General features: G+C 43.6%; 1 long non-coding RNA gene and 9 other non-coding genes across 11 annotated transcripts; 1 reads left to right on the top strand and 9 right to left on the bottom strand.

Annotated features, from left to right (window-relative positions):
• Nucleotides 1-379: 379 nt before the first annotated feature.
• LOC133072237 (uncharacterized) lies at nt 380-3,727 on the bottom strand. Of its 2 annotated transcripts, XR_009696676.1 has the most exons (13): nt 3,651-3,727; nt 3,260-3,309; nt 2,918-3,002; nt 2,635-2,685; nt 2,391-2,533; nt 2,252-2,286; nt 2,111-2,155; nt 1,794-1,840; nt 1,583-1,611; nt 1,333-1,369; nt 909-958; nt 611-638; nt 380-488 (listed from the first exon to the last, which is right to left on the bottom strand). It is a non-coding gene; the product is annotated as an uncharacterized LOC133072237 (long non-coding RNA). The 2 variants fall into 2 exon arrangements; XR_009696675.1 differs by lacking the exon at nt 2,391-2,533.
• LOC133040891 (small nucleolar RNA SNORD22) lies at nt 744-869 on the bottom strand. Its single transcript, XR_009689063.1, has one exon. It is a non-coding gene; the product is annotated as a small nucleolar RNA SNORD22 (small nucleolar RNA).
• LOC133040887 (small nucleolar RNA SNORD31) lies at nt 1,134-1,201 on the bottom strand. The gene has a single exon (XR_009689062.1). It is a non-coding gene; the product is annotated as a small nucleolar RNA SNORD31 (small nucleolar RNA).
• LOC133040880 (small nucleolar RNA SNORD30) lies at nt 1,448-1,517 on the bottom strand. Its single transcript, XR_009689056.1, has one exon. It is a non-coding gene; the product is annotated as a small nucleolar RNA SNORD30 (small nucleolar RNA).
• Nucleotides 1,682-1,748, bottom strand: LOC133041160 (small nucleolar RNA SNORD29). Its single transcript, XR_009689179.1, has one exon. It is a non-coding gene; the product is annotated as a small nucleolar RNA SNORD29 (small nucleolar RNA).
• On the bottom strand, nt 1,945-2,070 carry LOC133040895 (small nucleolar RNA SNORD22). The gene has a single exon (XR_009689064.1). It is a non-coding gene; the product is annotated as a small nucleolar RNA SNORD22 (small nucleolar RNA).
• Nucleotides 2,354-2,429, bottom strand: LOC133041163 (small nucleolar RNA SNORD28). The gene has a single exon (XR_009689180.1). It is a non-coding gene; the product is annotated as a small nucleolar RNA SNORD28 (small nucleolar RNA).
• Nucleotides 2,762-2,833, bottom strand: LOC133041165 (small nucleolar RNA SNORD27). Its single transcript, XR_009689181.1, has one exon. It is a non-coding gene; the product is annotated as a small nucleolar RNA SNORD27 (small nucleolar RNA).
• On the bottom strand, nt 3,114-3,189 carry LOC133041169 (small nucleolar RNA SNORD26). The gene has a single exon (XR_009689183.1). It is a non-coding gene; the product is annotated as a small nucleolar RNA SNORD26 (small nucleolar RNA).
• Nucleotides 3,728-15,077: 11,350 nt separating the features above from the next.
• Nucleotides 15,078-15,263, top strand: LOC133041001 (U2 spliceosomal RNA). The gene has a single exon (XR_009689093.1). It is a non-coding gene; the product is annotated as a U2 spliceosomal RNA (small nuclear RNA).
• The last annotated feature ends 130 nt before the right edge of the window (nt 15,264-15,393 follow it).

The following is a 15,393-nucleotide window of genomic DNA, read 5'->3' as shown; positions in this document are numbered from 1 at the left end:
GTTCTGGTTGTAGGCCCAGGGCTGTTAAACTCCACAGAAATCATTTTAGAGATTAATGTGAAGGATGCGGGCAACAAGATACCAAAAGTTGACTGCCAATTTTTCTATTCTTAACTGATGAGCCACTGTCTCCTAGTATCCAAAATCTTAAGATTTTAAACAGTTAAAGGAGTTACTCAAACTCAGTATACTTTCATGCAGAACTCCTCACCCAAATGCAGACAGGAAGTAAAGACCCAGGGAGGCTTCTTGAATGATACTTCCCTGGGTTAGACAAATTCACCAGGAGGTAAAGTGCCAAGCTAAATGGGGAAAGCCATTTAACAATCTTTCTGGGGTTATTTCTGTCCAGTCAGATCCACTCACACACAGGAATCAGTGAAGGTTTTAAAAAATTTTTATTTAGAAAGGCTGAAATGATTGTATGCTAATTTGAACAGGTAATCTGTACAAGGATTTTTCAGTTTTGTATCCTCCACATTGGATTCCTGTAGAGAGAAAGAAAAATGAGTTTTTTCATACTGGATTTTTCTAAGTAAACACGTTATGGGTTTAAGAGTCACCCTGTGAACACGGTTAGTGTATGTAACACAAGCACACGAACACTCACCATTATGTGTGCTTTGTTCTCTTTAGACCTGGGGGCGGGGGGGGGGGGGGGGGAGAGAGAAAAAAAAATCTGCTTTTCAGATAAATAAACCAGTCATTTATTCCCCTCTTTTTCTTGTTTAGAAATTCTCATGATCCCTCAGACAGTTCCCTCTGGAACGAGCTTTCCTCTTCTCCCCCAGCCAGCCCCAGTGGGTTCACCTTTACAGGCTCTGGGACTAGGACAGGAAGTAAGACTTGTGAATATTTCTTCACTGGGAAATTTTAACTTGACATGCCTTGTGTTTAAGTTTACTCACCTCTCAACTTCAGACTGGAGCTGACCAGGTATATGGCTTACTCCTTTCCCCTGCAAAAGATTGTTTGGGAACTAAGTCAACTGTCTTCCAGGACAGGCCCATCTATAAAAGCTATGTAGGTTTCACTGGACATTTTACAGAAATTACCAGCTAGTCCAAAATGCTTCCTGTTGGCTATGAGGCCACTCAACTTCCCACTAGTCACTTTTTATTCCAAGGGAAACTCACAGCTCAGAAATACCTTTCAGTCATAGTGATCAGACTGGGGCGGTATTGAACTCATCACTGGTGAGTGACAATGTCACGGGTGGTTCACTAACGGCCAAAGACAAGCTTTGGATTTAGCAAGTAATGTCTGCAGTTATCCAAAGCATCAAACAAAAACTGGTGAATTCTATACAGCAGTCATAGATAACAGACTTACCTAAAAGTATTCTCAGGCACTAGACAAGGAGCTGTACCTAAAACACAAAGACAACTAAGTCAGTGATGCTTGCTTCTTGCATTATAAGCTGCCCCTGTCTAAGCCACCATTCCTAGAAAATCAGATTTCCGAGTCTCAACAGCAAATCATCAGCCGAACGAGATTCCATGTAAGTCATCACAGATGCCTAAAAAGGCATTTTCTCCCACTCAATACACTGTGTGCACAAACACATATGGAGATCACTCACCTCTGAGCAACAGTAACTGGCAATAGTACCTACGGAAGGACAAAGCTATGAGTGATACAAGTTCCTTACACACACAGTACCCCACTGTTATCTTTTCCAGTTTCTCAGGTGTTCATGTCTTTTCATTGTCTAAGTCATAGTGAGCTAGTTTGATTCATCATGGAAACTGCCTACTTGGTGGCATATGCCATACACACATTAATCAACTAACCTTGTAACTCTGGAGGCTTTCCAGGAGTTTATAGCAACAAGCTGCTCCTGAATGAGAAGATCATGTAATTAGCAAAGTATCTAAAACAACCAAAACTATTCTAACTAGGGTTAATGGATAACCCAAGCCAAGCAAATGCTGTTCATTTGCTGTACCTCAGACAATTCCTACGGAATGAAATTTCATCCTTTCTCCCAGTTAGCCCCAGTGGGTTCACCATTACTGGCTCTGGGGCTAGAACAGGGGTAAGACAGGATGCCTGCTTTCCTCATTGGCACTGGAGATAAGCAAAAACAAGCAAAGTTACAGGTACTCACCTCTTGACTCTTTGCAGGAGTCACCCTGAGCAGATCAAGAGGCATCTAGAAAACCAATAAAGATAAAATAAGAGATCAAGAAATAGCACTATCAGAAACAAGAGAAACCCCCCCATTTCCCACAATACTGAGAAAACTTACTGTAAGACAGATGACTCTATTAACCCTGTGATAACCTACAAAAGGGGAGAAAACGGTTACTCCAAATACTAGGATGAAATAAATTTCTTCATTAACAGAAACTGCCATCAGAACTCTAACATGCTATTAACTGTGGTACCTCACAGAGGATCAGCATTATCAATTCAAATCATCTGACAGTGATGGGTGGGCGAGGGAAGAGCACAACCTCATAAGAAGGAACCATGCTGCTTGCTGGGGTGCTGACTCCCTCCCCAGGGAAATCATTCCAAGAGGAACAAGCTGGAAGGAGCAAAAACACAACACTGCTCCACTGACCATTTGCTCTCCTGGTTGTTGAAAACACCAGAGACCACAACCAAGCCTCCCATTTGAAAACTTACCTGTATTCACCCTGGGAGGCAGTTGAATTCCTCAGGACTGATGAGGAGATGCTGGAGATAGAAAAACGAGGCATTATTTTTAGTACTTGAGAACCACCATTAAAAGACCCTGGAGCATTTCGGGCCCACTTCTCAGTAGTAAGATGACATCACTTTTGAGTTCAGGCATATGCTTGTCATTTTACATTCATCATGGAGTGGCCAGTGAGATTTCAAACAGCAAGTCCCATTCCGATACTATGCTTCTATCCTCCCCCAACTGCATAAAGCATCGCGTACCCACCTGCAGCATGAGAACACTTGATCCACACAGGAATAAGTCTTGTCTCATCCTTCCAATTTGTAAGCTCCTTTGAGTTAAACCACATCTAGGAGAAATAAAATAATACTCTTTCTTACTTTTATATCTCGTAGTTTAACTGTCCCACGTTAGTGCCTTAACAACGCAGGGCTAAGCCCAAACATTTGCTACGGATGGTGCTACTCAGAGTTTTTATGTTTTCTCCACTAATCCATCAGAAAGAGAGAGTTCAATTTTTGAAATCATCCCCGTAGCACATCCCGTCGGACTCCCGCATATTCAACAAGAAAAAACCGGCAGTAAACGGAGACCAAGAGCACTTACTCCAATGAGACCTGTTTGCGATCCTTCAGCATTTGGCGCGCGTCCGAACCCTGCAGACAAAAAGACATTGGGTCAGCACTGTGTCTCGTAAACTCCTTGTTTTCCGGAGCTAAGACTGCGTTGCCGTGCAAGGCCGGTCTCCTCAGAGTTTCTTATCCTCACGGAGCTCAGTACAGGTCTGTGAAAAGGGTCTCATCACAGAGAGGCCACTCGGCACGGGCCGCCATCGCCATCTTGCCCTTCACAAAGCCCCTGCTCCTTCAAGGCCTCAACACTAAGGCCACGTTTTCTCCTCTCCCCCACGAACCCAACAGATACCACAAAGACAGGCCAAGGCGCGGGCACGTTTGCACAGCCGTTTTTCTCGTAAAACTCAACAGAACACACTTACCGAGAGCTGTAGGTAAATGAGACCGAAGGCTTACCGCGGGACACATAAATACCATCTCGCAGAGGCCCACGGGATTTGGGGGCGGGACTAGGGCGGGCGCAAGCGCAGAGGGAGCTTGGTGGATTGTGGGTAGAGATTTCTAGAGGAAGTACGAGAGGCTGTGCGCTTCCTGAAGCGGCGGCGCGAGAAAGGTGCGCATGCGCCTCAGGGAGTGCGGAGGCGCTAGTAACGTGCTGCCGCGGGTTCTTTACTGCGACTTTTGGCGCTGAGGCCATCCCGGCTTCGCGCAGATCGTGGATTGACGCCCCGTGTCGGTCACAGCTGACTGCCCCACACCCTTCCCTGAGCATTCCCTTGCTTGCACACACTCTAAATCCGCGTACAGGGTCCTACTCCATGGACCGCGAGCCTCACGAACCCTTCGCTGGCGTCATCTCGGTTCCAAGCCAGCCGCCGCCCAGCGAGCCTTCTGGGCCTGGTCCTCAGGGGCCCAGCGCGGGGGGCGACTCAGGTATTACTGGGCCCCTGGCCGATCTCGAGTGGAGGGCTCTTGCATGGAACCGTTTTGGTAAAGTGAATCAGGTTGTTGGTGCTCTTGAAATACAACAGTTTTAGGATATTTTCTGTAACCGGCCACCTTTGTCCTACTCTCTGGTCCGATTTTGCTTGGAGCTTGTAGTGGGGCTAGCGTTAGCTGACATTTAAAGCGCCGTTTTACGCATATTGCGTGTGTGTGTGTGTGTGTGTGTGTGTGTGTGTATGTGTGTGCCCCCTCAGTCGTGTTCGACTCTACGATCCCATGGACTGTAGCCGGCCAAGTTCCTCTGTCCATGGAATTTTCCAGGCAAGAATACTGGAGGCCATTTTCTACTCCAGGGGCTCCTCCCTACTCCAAGAGATCTTCCTAACCCTGGGATCGAACTGGCGTCTCTTGCGTCTCCTGCCTTGGCAGGGGGAGTCTTTACCAGCTGCGCCACCTGGGAAACCCCTTAACGCAGATTACATGGAGGGAATCTAGGTGTAAAAAGCTTTTGCAGAGCCACGTACAACTCTTGCCTGATTGGCAGGGTGGTTCCAGTCATCTAAACCCTTGTTACTGAGGCCAACCAGTTTTAGTCATTTGTGGTGCACACCTAGGGTACATGGTTGTTTTAAAAATGTATTATATGTACATTTTATAACTATTTATTAAGCTCTTACTGTGTGGTCTCCTGGATGACCTCATTTACTACTACAACCCTAGGAGGAGGCCATAAGGTAATTTAGGCATGAGGAACCTGAGATCTGGAGGGGTTAATTAACTTGCTCAGAGTTACCCAGCTAAGAAATATCAGCCCAGGTGCAAATTCAGGCAGTCTTGATGACAGAGCCTGCGCTTTTGATCACTCTGCTTTACTGCTGTCATCACACACTTCTCTGGGTATTTGGGGGCAAACAAGAACACAGGAAACAAATGGCATGATCCCTAGATACTGTTTCTCAATTTTTTTTCTCGTTGTCTTCCTCTCTCCAGGAGCCTTTAAAAAGCATTTCCCCCTCTAATCCCCACCATGAAATTTTAATAACACTTATATAACTGTGTATTTGCTTATATATTGTGGCCCGTCAGAGGGCCAGAAAGCTTTTGTTTAATATCTAGGATTTTCTGCCCTCTTCCTGCTCCAAGAGAACCAATTTTCACTCCTTTGGTGGCAGTGTTGTCCCCATGCATGTCCCAGCGAAACATAAGTGACAAATACCAAAAGAATTCCAATTTGAAAAATGTTATTATAACTAGAATAAATTCATGTATTCAATAATGTTAGATGCTTGTCCAAGTGGGTGATTGAAAAGTTGTAACAAAATGTGTAGAAAATGAGACAGATAAGTTATGGAAAATTCAGAAAGTCCAGAGTAGGCAGGGAGGTTGTGTGTGGGCATGGTATTTGGAGAATGTTTGTGGAGTGCCTGGGCCTTGAAGGGTAGATAAACAGAGCCAGGAAGGAAATTCAAGTTAAGAAAAATAATTTGAGTGACAAGATTGAGCTGGAAAAGGAAGTGTATGAATATAGTTCATGAAACATGGGTTGAAGGGGAATCATAGAATATGAAGTTGGAAAAGATTTCCTAGGGAAGGTCAAATGAGAAGGGCTTGAAATGCAAAGCTAAATAATTTGAACTATAGGTAGAATAACCTATAAACCAGGATTTATCCTGGTGGTCCCGTGGTTAAGACTCTGCATCCACTGCATGGAGCATGGATTTGATTCCTGGTTGGGAAACGGACATCCCACACACTACACAGGGCAAGGCCGAAAAAAAAAGGGTAAGTTGAGACAGGACATTAATTAGATTGTCACAGTAATTTAGGCAACAGATAAATGGATTCAAGCATAATGAAAGGGAAATAGGAAATAATTTCTAATACATCAGAAGTCCTCAGCTCACACCTGCAGGAATATAAGTAATGCAGGTGAGCCATAGGAACCTGATAGGGGTCTTGATATTCTTGTCTTTGCCCCTGCTGATTGTGCCTTGCTAGAATATTGTCTGTGAAAAATCTGATCAGGAGAATCCAGAAATCCAAAATTGTTGATTAATTTGCTCCTTAAAAATGTTGGCATTTAACTTAAATTTTTTAAGCATTTTCTCTGAGTCAATCAGAAAATATGCCTGTATACCCAAGGTGGCTGATGACTGAGTTTGCAGCAAATTCTGTAGTAATATAGAACCCACTGTAGAAAGGGGGAATGTTAAAGATTGGATATTTTTTTTGGAAGCTGTGAACAGGTTGAGTGACTTAAACATAAAAAAAAACCAAAGAAAAGAAAACCAGTGTTCTTGGCAGTTGGAGATCATGGCCGTGACTTTCACTTAATGTTTATTCTACCAATACTATTTATCTGTTGAGCATCTACTGGGTACAGGAGATACAACAAGGAACAAAGCAGACAGTCCTGTTATACTCCCTTGGAGCTTATATTCTTGTAGAAAACACAGAAATAGATGAATAATATGTCAAGTGGAGTTAAATGCTGTGGAGAAGATTCGACTTTGCTGGTGATGCAATGGTTAAGACTCGGAGCTTTCACCACAGGGGGCACGGTTTTGATCCCTGGTGGATCCATGCAGGATGACCACACACAAAATTAAGTGAAATGTGTGTGCGCGCATGTGTAAATATATTTGCTAAAGTGGTGCAAAAAGGCTGGACTGTTACATAATGTGAAATGAGAAAAAGAAGATGAAAGAGTTGGTGGAGGGTGTTGAACGTTAACATGTATGAAGTGCTTTCTATGGCACATTTCTGGCACTGTACTGAATGCTTTACATATGTTACCTTAATTAAAAAAATAGTTTTTGTGGTTACCATCCTCATTTTACAAATAAGAAAACTGAATTTTATATTAAGTTACTTACTCAAGGACACATAACTAGTGTGGCAGAGCTGTTATTCAAATCTAGTCTCTACTTTTGACCCTGTTAAGAAAAATTATCCAAAACTTGGAAATAGGCAAAAGTTATTACTAGGTGTCCTTTTGATAAAGGTAAAGCAGGCCTACCCAACTTGGGGATTACCTGGTTTTCCAATGGGGTGTGTACCTTCGTTTGCTGTCCTTTTTATTGCTCTAGGTGTTTTGTAATTTGATAAGATTGCCTTCTAAGACATTGGCAGGTTTTGTATCTATGTATTAGAATGCAAATTCATATCATTCTTGTCTGGACTTTTAGCTGATGAGCCTCCTTTCCTAGAATTCTCTTTTGAACCAGTTTTAAATTTTATTTATTCTCATTAATTAATAGGTTGAATAAAATCTTTGACATGTGTTTATATTATTATGAGTCATGTTTTCAGTTTTTAATATTATACCTTAACAACCCCTTGGGTACACTGCCTTTTGTTGGCCCATTTATTTATTCATTCAGAAAATATTTATTGAGAGTCAGGATTTAAACTCAAGAGGTCTGACTCTGGAAGGAGCTTTAGACATTGTGCCAGTGCGAGTCTAATACCATGCCACCCTCTGGCTAACATCTTATCTTGCTCTTTCCAGCAAATGTCTTTTACTTTAAAGAGCTATGTATACCTGCATCACCTGGGTGTCTGTTAGAAATACTGAATCTCAGTTCTCTCCACAGACCAAATGCATTTGCATTTACTCAAAATCCCCAGGTAGTCTGTGTGCACACTAAAATTTAAGAAGCACTGGATATATACAATACTGCTCACTTCTTTCTCAGGACACTTTTCTCTCATCCTACTTGATCTCTCAGTAGCACGTTTTTATCCTGTTGACCCATTTCCTTTTTTTTTAAATTTGTTTTTTCTATGCCATTACAGAAATATGTGGTAACACCCTTTAACCTACCATGTCCAGTGACCCCATTTCCTATTTCTTCAAACACTGTTTCCACAGTGCTTGGGACACTGCCCTCTTCTAGTGTTCCTCTTATGTTTTCGCTGTTAATAACTTCTTCATGATCCTTTGAGATATATCTTCTGTCCCATTGTTCAAGCACTAATGTTCCTTCAGTTACATGTTCAGTCACTAAGTTGTGTCCGACTCTTTGCAACCCCATGGACTGCAGCATGCCAGGCTCCTCTGTCCTCCACTATCCCCTGGAGTTTGCTCAGATTCATGTCCATTGAGTCAGTGATGCTAACCATCTTACCCTCTGTCATGCCCTTCTCCTTTTGCCTTCCATCTTTCCTGGCAGCGGGGTCTTTTCCAGTGTGTTGGCTCCTTGTATCACATGGCCACAGTATTGGAGCTTCAGCAGCAGTCCTTCCAATGAGTATTCAAGGTTGATCTCGTTTAGGATTGACTGGTTTGATCTCCTTGCAGTCCAAGGGACTCTAAGCGTCTTTTTAGAATCGAATCACAATTTGAAAGTGTCAGTTCTTTGGTGCTCAGCCTTCTTTATGGTCCAACTCTCACATCCTTCCATAACTACTGGAAAAACCAAAGCTTTAACTATATGGACCTCTATTGGCTTCTTAATATGCCTTTTTAATATGCTGTCTAGGTTTGTCATAGCTTTCCTTCCAAGGAGCAAGCATCTTTTAATTTCATGGCTGCAGTCAACCTCTGCAGTGATTTTGGAGCCCAAGAAAAAGATCTGTCACTCCTACTTTTCCTCCTCCTATTTGCCAGGAAGTGATGGGACCAGATGCTGTAATCTTAGTTTTCTGAATGTTAAGTTTTAAGCCAGCTTTTTCACTCTTTCTCGCCCTCATCAAGAGGCTGTGTGTTAGGTCTAGCTTTTTACTCACTCTGCCTGGGACGCTTTATCCACTCCCAAGATATTAGTGGCCACTGTTATCAGGGAAGGCTGGCATGCTGCAGTCCATGGGGTCACAAAGAGTGGGACTCGACTTAGCGACTGAACAACAGCAATGCCTATAGCTCCAACCCAGGATCTTTTTCCTGAGCTTCAGAGCTATGCATCCAGTTGCCTTCTGGATGAACAGTATTGCTTGGATGGTTCACAAATTCTTTTGGTCCACAAAATTTATTTCCAAAATGAATTGAACCCACTCCTCCTATTTCACTCAATTGTCCAGGCTACCCCACTGCCACTACCCTAATTCAGGTCAGTGACCTGGAGGTTTTTGCAACAGATGTGACCTGGCTCCCTGGCCCTGGTTTGCTGTCTCTAGTCCATTCTCCATCTTGAAGCTGGAGTGATCTTTCTAAATAAAAAATTTGGTCCAGCCTCACGCCTCACTTCATAATTCTTCAGTACACCTCCACAGTCTTTAGGTTACTGTCCAGATCATCAACATAGCCATTGAGACCCCTTCATCATTTTCCTCACCACCACTCCCTCCCCAGAACAAATCCACTCTGCCTGCCCACCATAAACTTCCTAAGTTTGGGTATCAGGTCTGTTTAAGTTATATATTGCTTCCCTATGACCTAACAGAGTACAGGACACGAAGTAGGACTCAGTATATGTTAATTTATCCATATAAATTTTCAATTGATCTTTACCCAATCCTTATCAAATGAGCTGCTGAGAGAGGTCTGGTGATTTTTCTGAGAGAGCAACCCTGCCCTCACCTGGCAGCAAGAGGCACTGCTTCACTAAATGGAATTCAGTTCAGTTCAGTTGCTCAGTGGTGTCGATTCTTTGTGACCCCATGGACTGCAGCACACCAGGCTTCCCTGTCCATTACTAACTCCCAGAGCTTGCTCAGACTCGTGTCCATGGAGTCGGCGATGCCATCCAACTGTCTCATCCTCTGTCATCCCCTTCTCCTGCCTTCAATCTTTCCCAGCATCAGGGTCTTTTCCAATGAGTCAGTTCTTCACATCAGGTGACCAAAGTATTGGAGTTTCAGCTTCAGCATCAGTCCTTCCAATGAATACAGGACTGATTTCCTTTAGGATGGACTGGTCTGATCTCCTTGCAGTCCAAGGGACTCTGAAGAGTCTTCTCCAACACCACAGTTCAAAAGCATCAATTCTTCAGTGCTTAGCTTTCTTTATAGTCCAACTCTCACATCCATACATGACTATTGGAAAAACCATAGCTTTGACGAGATGGACCTTTGTTGGCAGAGTAATGTCTCTGCTTTTTAATACACCGTCTAGGTTTGTCATAGCTTTTCTTCCAAGGAGCAAGTGTCTTTAATTTCATGGCTGCACTCACTGTCAAACGTGATTTTGGAGCCTCCCAAAATAAAATCTGTCACTGTTTGCATTGTTTACCCATCTATTTACCATAAAGTGATGGGACCAGATGTCATGATCTTAGTTTTTTGAATGTTGAGTTTTAAGCCAGCTTTTTCACTCTCTTCTTTGACCCTCATATTACATTGGTTTTTGGCACAAGGAGATAAAATAGGAGCTTGTTTTGTCAGCTCTGCGCATCACCCTGGCAGTGCAGTGCTTGTAGGAGTAGTGTGTCCCTTTGGGAATATGTAGTTAAACGAGATTTGTTAGCTATAACGTCGGTGGAATTATCTCTCCCTTGGAAAAAAATAAGCATTATAAATTATGGCTTCATTAGTAAAGAATTTAGTTTTAGACTTGTAAGAGGTATAAACCATATGAAGTAGTCCAGAGCTAGGCTAACAAGCGTATCTGTTAATTCAGCAACTAGTAGTTATGTAATGGCAGAATAGAGCAGTGGTCACCAGATTCTTTTGCTTGTTTCTTTCCTATATGTTAAGAAAAAAACCACTTTCACTGCTGATGATCTGGATTCAGTCCCTGGTTGGCGAACTAGGACCCCAAAAGCCGTGTGGCACAGGGGAAAAAAAAAACAAACCCCAAACAAAAAAGCTGATACAGCCTACGATATGAAGGTTTTTAGAGTAAATTATATTTTAGGTACATTATCAATTATTTGAAAAGGTAGAAAAATTTTCAAAGGATGAGATACAAATAAGAGTTAACACATCCCCCCCCCCCCCATTTTATTTATTAGGCTGAGCCAGGTTAGCGGTAGCACATGGACTCCTTTTAGTTATGGCATGTAAGATTTAGTTCCCCGACCACAGAGAGACCAAACCCAGGCCCCCTGCACTGGAAAGTGCAGCGTCTTAGCCACTGTACCACCAGGGAAGTCCCTACACGTTTTCTTTATAAGTCATTGTGTTCACTAAGAGAATGCCTGGGTTTGAATCCTGGCATGCTTTCTGATGAAGGCCAAGTCATTTCGTCTGTTTGGTGGTTTGTTTCTTTTCGCGGTGGATTCTTTTTGGTGGGCACTCATGTGTGATGCAGAAATCTTTGGCTCTGTGCACTCTCCCACATGTCCGTCACCATTCTCCACCCCAGCCCTCACAGCCTTTGATCTTCTAGTCCTTTTCCTTCCAGCCCTCTCCTCAGCTGGCCAGACCATTGGCCACTGACCTAGAGTGTGTCTATAGTCTCACCTTGGGCCATTTCTGCTTCTGCGCGAGGTGGATCGTCAGGTGGGTAGCTGACAGATGTTCTGTCTCCACTGTCTTTCAAGGCCTCTTCTGAATGTGGCCGTCATCATTTTCAGTTGGCACTCATAAGTTGACCTGTCCATAAATCATGCTTGAACTTTTACTTCCTCCTACAGCAGGTTATACAGGACATTCCTGATGACTGCGAGTTCTTTTGCACAAGGGGTGGGGATGCTTTTACAAATACGGTGGATATCGAGAGGTCTGGGCTACCAGCTTGTGCAGTTTGTCTGTATCCCCTGGTTCTGCTTAGTCTTGATTCTGGAGGTACCATTTCCATTTTTTGAAAGACTGCTGCTGGTCTGGTCTGACTTTTTGACTTCATAGGTCCAACTTATAATGGCAGCAGGGCTGATATAACTCATAATGGGGCCGTTCTTGGTTAGTTAGTGTTTCATAATGAAGTGTTCCAATAACACGCCAAGAGCTGTTTCTCAAAAGGCATGTATTTCTCTGTTGTGAACAGCTTGACCTTGTTCTACAGTTTCAGCCACCTGCTTTGCCCATGGGGCTTGCCATAGGCTCCACGGTGCGTATTTTTCCAACCCAATCGGTCTCTTGGATGTGATGGTTCAAGTGGCAGGGCTTCAGGCATTTCAACCTGGACCTGCAGTGCACTTTTGTATTCTTGAGTCGCACTCAAATTTGGCAACTTACCATGTCACCTGGTGTATAGATGGGAGTTTTAGTTCCACGAGTGGCTGTGATAAGCATCACCGTCCACGTTTCCTTGCTGTCTTTAATGGTGGCTCTAATCTCTGTCCCTCTCTCCTTACTCCCTAGGCTGTGGTAATTTCTTTTTATTTACTATCATGGCTGAAGAGTGGGGGAGTTTCGGAGATTTTTACTCTGCCTTTCCCATTGTGATAGCCCTTCTCTTGTAGGCCAAGGACCCAATGTAGAGGTTACTCCTGAGTATGTTCCACTAAACACTTGGGAACTGCGGAAATTACCTCTTCTAATGGGAATAATGATGATGCTTTGGGCCTCAAGGCATGAGTGTCAGTTCAGGTCCTGTGTCTAAAATCCTCAAAATGTTTGCATGTTCTCCTTTTCCAAATGTATAGTTCTTTTAGTAGATGATGAGTTCCTTTTTGGGAAGAACTGGGAGAATCATAGTTTCATGCTCCTTCCCCTAGAGACTTGGTTACCTCTTCAGTAACTGAGTTTGGGATGTGAAAATTGGCTCAGACCCCAGGAACTAAGAAAGAGATTTTGATTATTTCTTGTGGTGACTGTCCTGAGCCTTGTGCTCCTTTTTTCTTTCTCCCTTCAGGTTGTAGATACTCAGCAGCACCCTCATTGGCTTCCCCCTAGGGATACCACTGTTTGTTATGTCTACAGTTGTCTCTGACGGGTCCCAGGCCCCATGGCTAACCCTCCAATCTTGCCAGCCTTATGATAATTACAGCTTTCTGACTTGTGGCAGTTAAGCAGTGCCTCTGTAATTCCTCTCCTGTATTTCTTGATGGGCCTCCCCTGATAACTCAGTAAAGAATCCACTGCAATGCAGAAGACCCCAGTTCAATTCCTGGGTCAGGAAGATCCTCTGGAGAAGGGATAGGCTACTCAGTCCAATATTCTTGGGCTTCCCTTGTGGTTCAGTTGGTAAAGAATCCGCCTGCAATGTGGGAGACATGGGTTCAATCACTGGTTTGGGAAGATCCCCTGGTGAAGGGAAAGGCTACCGACTCCAGTATTCTGGCCTGGAGAATTCCGTGGACTATACAGTCCATGGGGTCGCAAAGAGTCGGACACGACTGAGCGACTTTGGCTTCACTATTACTTGATGGGGGTGAGCGGGAAGTAAGGATGTCAGCTCTGTGACTTGGTCTCCCGGCCTGTAGAGGAGAACCACCACTGAACTTCCAGGTGATACTGATGCCCCATCAGTAGTGCATTCCTGATGGCCTTGGTGAATGTTGTGTCCTCTGAGCTCTTTCTTGGAACACAATTCTCTAATGGGTCTTTTAGCCTCACGTAATATATTCATTCCAGCATGTCTGCTTTCTTCAGCTCTTTATTGCTTCCTCTGTCATCTATTAGGGCAACTCAAGCATATCTGTTTCACTCAGCATAGGCCATTGCTTTCTCAAAGCTTCTATAAGCCACCGAAACAGTGATTTGCCCCACCCACTGGAATCCTTGCCAGGGGTTAAGTCCTGCATCCCAGGACATTTCCCTGAAGTCCCTGGATTCTTATCTGGTGATCATATCCCTGGTCCCTCAGCTTACTGAGATTGCTGAGTTGAAGTAACCCCCTACATTGAGTCTTTAATTATTTATTTAGGCTGCATCAGATCTTAGTTGCATCACACAAAATCGTCATGTGGGACTTTTCCTGGCAGCACAGGGATTCTCTAGTTGTCGTGCATGGGCTTAGTTGCTCCATAGCACGTGGGATCTTAGTTCCTCAACCAGGGATTGAACCTGTGTCTCCTGCATTGCAAGGGGATTCTTAACCACTGGACCACCAGGGAAGTCCCCACATTGAGCCTTTGGTCTGGGAAAGAGAAAGTAGGAATCTCTGAAACTGTTCCATCCCCACTCCATTGACTTCCTTACCTCCCATTCTTTTTTTAACCCATTGCACTTAGGGTTCTGTTCTGGATCCACTTGTTTTCTCACTCTGCCTTGAACAATTTATCTATTACCATGACTTCATTTGCTATATATATACTGTTGTTGTTGTTGTTGAATCACTCAGTCGTGTCTGACTCTTTTGAGACCCTGTGGACTGCAGCACGCCAGGCTTTCCCATCCTTCAATATCTCCCGGAGTTTGCTCAGATTCAAGTGCATTGAGTCAGTGATGCTATCTATCTCATCATCTGTCACCCCCTTCTCCTCCTGCCCTCGATCTTTCTCAGCATGTCACTATAACTCAGTGTTTACCTGCCCTATGTTATGAAGCTCCTGAAGAGGTTGTTAGAAGAAATACTTGAGAGCTACAAACCAGCTTCTTCCAACAGGAATCTTTCTGAGGATGGCAGCTGCTCAGGGAATAGTTCTGCCCTCTCCTGGCAGCAAGAGGCACTGCCTCTATTAGTCCAGGAGCAGGAATGTGCAAACGCACAGTGCCCGGCAGTGAGCTTGGAGGGCAAAGATTCAATCTGGGAACAGAATTTCCTTATTTCCTGAAGCCCGGGGAGGAATATGCCAGTTGGAAGCTCTCCCAGAGAAGGATTAGACTGGGTCTTGGAGGAGCCAAATTTGTGAAATTTTTAAAGGAACATCTTTAAGATTGCGTTTGTGACCTTGAATGGAAGTTTGGGAAGCAAAGCCTGATGAGAATCTTTTTTTTTTTTTTTCAGTTGAAGTATGGTTGATTTACAGTGTTGTGTTAGTTTCAGGTAAGCAGCACAGTGATGCAGCTACAACCACATGTACACATATATGAATATATATATTATTTTCAGATTCTTTTCCCTTATAGGTTATTGTAAAATATTGAGTATAGTTGCTATACATTGGTCCTTGTTGGTTAGGGAATCTTAATTATAGGTTGTTCCTTTGGGTTTTGGCCCAAGATCATTATCTGTTCATATCATTTAACATCTCGTAAATCCTTTACCTGAGGATGCTTTTATTAAGTGGAATTTTGGAACAGGGAGATAAACTCGAGGCTCTCTCCATCCATTCCCCAAGTCCACCAGGTGCCGAAGTTCCTCCATGAAGGGTGTGGTTCTTTCTTTTGGGATAGGATGTCATTAAAAAGGAGACTGTTGGTACTCTTGTGTCATTTAGTTTTTGGAAAAAATTTTAAGGTGAATTTCCTATTTCTCCCTTTTCTTTAGCATTATATTTTTGATACACTTTG

The sequence above is a fragment of the Dama dama genome, chromosome 2 (genome assembly GCF_033118175.1).
Source record: "Dama dama isolate Ldn47 chromosome 2, ASM3311817v1, whole genome shotgun sequence".
Lineage (NCBI taxonomy): Eukaryota > Metazoa > Chordata > Mammalia > Artiodactyla > Cervidae > Dama > Dama dama.
The sequence above is the reverse complement of the archived record's forward strand: the minus strand, read 5'-3'. Positions and strand labels throughout refer to the sequence as shown.